Here is a 2,521-nt window from a genome sequence, read left to right as displayed (position 1 = left end):
TAGGTCTCCACTCTCACCACCCAGAGCATGAGCTGGAGCCTCTCCTGGACCAGGGTGGGTGGATTGACTCCTCCAAGCATTAATTCAGAGCTCTGAGCCTCCATCCCCACCACCTGGCTTAAGCTTGGCTCAGGTAGGTGAGAGGTTGATGAACTTGAACTGGGTGCCTGGCTCAGTCAAGCCCTTGCAGGGAGTGGGGTGGCACGTTCCATGAGTTCATGGCAAAGAATGTCACGAAGAGAGCGTGCACTGTGGGCAGGTCTAGGCGATGGTGCGGTTCCCAGGGCCTAGAAAGGGTGGGGAGTCCTTACCACTCCTAGGCTGAGGGGGCAAGGAAGGGCAGTCTTGTGAGAAGCCAGCCAATGCTGCTACCCTGGGAAGGGCCACTGGACACTGTGCCCTTAGGCGAGGGACACAGCCACTGCCAAAACCAGGACCTGGGGGGAGAGGGGAGCAAGTACCCTGACTCCTCTGTCCCCACCTCACCCCCCATCACTTTCCTTCTCAGGCCTAATCAAATCTGAAGCCAAAGACCAAATGAGCCTTGGTGATGCAGTCCTTGGGTGTCAGCCCCTGTCCCCCACCTTAGAAGGTTCAGAAGTTCAGAGAAAGTCAGAGGGTGGATGGGAGAGGAATCAAGAGAGATTAACAACCAGAGAGCTGCCGAAGGCTCTCCCCTCTGCTGCCCGCCCCCCACCCCACCCTACCATCATGGGGAAGGCCCTGTTAGGTGGGTGGATCAGGAGTTGCCCTTCTGAGATTCACAATAACATTCTCATTTTACAGTCTGTCTCTTTGCTTCCCAGAACTCTGGCGAATTTATTCCATCTCCTCCTTACTTCCTGCCCCTCCCAAGTCCACTGGAGGCCAAAGGGCAGGCAGGTCCAGGTCTGGAAAGAAGGGGCACAGCAGGGCTTCATGAACTGCTTGATGGAAGAAGGTGGAGGGGGAGATGTTTCAGGCCAAGAAGAAGAGAAAGTGAGGGAAACAAATATTTCTGAGCCCTATACTGCGCTAGATACAACATGGGTGCTTTCTCACCGGTTACTCATTCCCCTGCATTCCTCAAAACAATCCTGAGGTTGGTATCAGAATTTCCATTTTAAGGATGGGAAGATTAAGGCTCAGAGAGGCTCTGTGATTTCTCAAATATTGCAGAGCAAGTGATGAGAGTAAATGAGGTAAATGTTGGTCTGAAAAGATATGAAAAGATTGGAATGTGGGCAAAGGTCAAACAGGATTCTATCCCCAGGGTCAGGCAGGGAGTAAGGGACTGGGTCAGTGGCTGGAGAAGAGCCAGCCAATTTTTCTTTTATACTTCTGGACAATATGCTGGTAAGCTGTGGGGACCATCCCCGGCGCCGTGTCTAGCTCCAGCTGTTGTTCCTATCTGCAGGTTGTGAGCTGCAATGGGTCCCGGAGGGCTTGGGAGAGATTTTCTGTCTGAAGGTTGGGGCTGGTAATCTTGGGCAAAGACCCTAGGGATGAGATGAGAAGGTCTGGTGGGAGGTAAGGGTGGCTGTCTCCTTGGCGCCAAGGAACAATTTCAACTGAGATGATTTCCCCCAGCAAAGGGCAAAGGAGAAACATGAGATAAGGAAGTCCTGCACTGTATTTGGGGGGAGGGGGAAGGAGGATCAGAGAGAGTCAGAGGCCCAGTCACCACTGTGTGTACATGGCAGGTGGGATGGACTGGGGCAAGAGGCCAGGGACCAGCCCTGTGGGTCAGTGGTTGAGTGGATCTGTGGGTGAGTGGATTTGTCAGATGGGAGGTCCTGGGGCCAGCAGTGTGGGTTGTCTGGGGAGGGTGGAGGGGGTGGTCCGTGGGGTCGACTTCAGGGCAGTGCTCTCTAGGCCTGGAGCCCAGGGGTGGGGACCTAGTGAGATAAGGGCTGAGGGGAATGGGGAACAGGGAAGTTTCAGCATCGCTCTTGCCCCAGGCTGAGGATTCTTCCAGCTCCTACTGAGTCAAGTCCTTCTCTGGCTTGGCTCCTAAAATTAATGGACATCCCTCCCCAAGCTGGGCCTTCAGCATCAGACAGGCCACAAGGGAGTGGGCAGGGCCCTGGGAAACTTGTATTGTCTGTGTGTGTATGAGAGAGAGAGGGAGACAGAGAGAAAGAAAAAGACAGAGAGAGATCCGTTGGATCCAAACTCTTAAGACAGCCCCAGGAGACAGGTGGGGCCAGGAACTGCCCTCCCTGAGACGTGGTTAATTAGAACAGTCCAGACTGAGATTGTAGAAGTAGTAAGACTCAGACTCCCTGAAGCCAGGCTCTTCTTTTAGAGGTGAGGAAACTGAGGCACAGAAAGAGGAGTGGCTGGTTAAGATCTCACAGGACTTAAAAAAAAGGAATCTTCCTGCCCCTTCCAGAGAACTGGCAGTGATCATTAAGATGACCCACTCACGGGGATCAGTGGCTACCTCCCGTCTTAACATCCATCAAGAATCTCATTTCCCTCATTTTAAAATAGCATTAAATAAATAGCTCCTTTCTCACAGAGTTGATGGGAGAAGAAA

Source organism: Bubalus kerabau, chromosome 3 (assembly GCF_029407905.1).
Source record: "Bubalus kerabau isolate K-KA32 ecotype Philippines breed swamp buffalo chromosome 3, PCC_UOA_SB_1v2, whole genome shotgun sequence".
Lineage (NCBI taxonomy): Eukaryota > Metazoa > Chordata > Mammalia > Artiodactyla > Bovidae > Bubalus > Bubalus kerabau.
The sequence above is the reverse complement of the archived record's forward strand: the minus strand, read 5'-3'. Positions refer to the sequence as shown.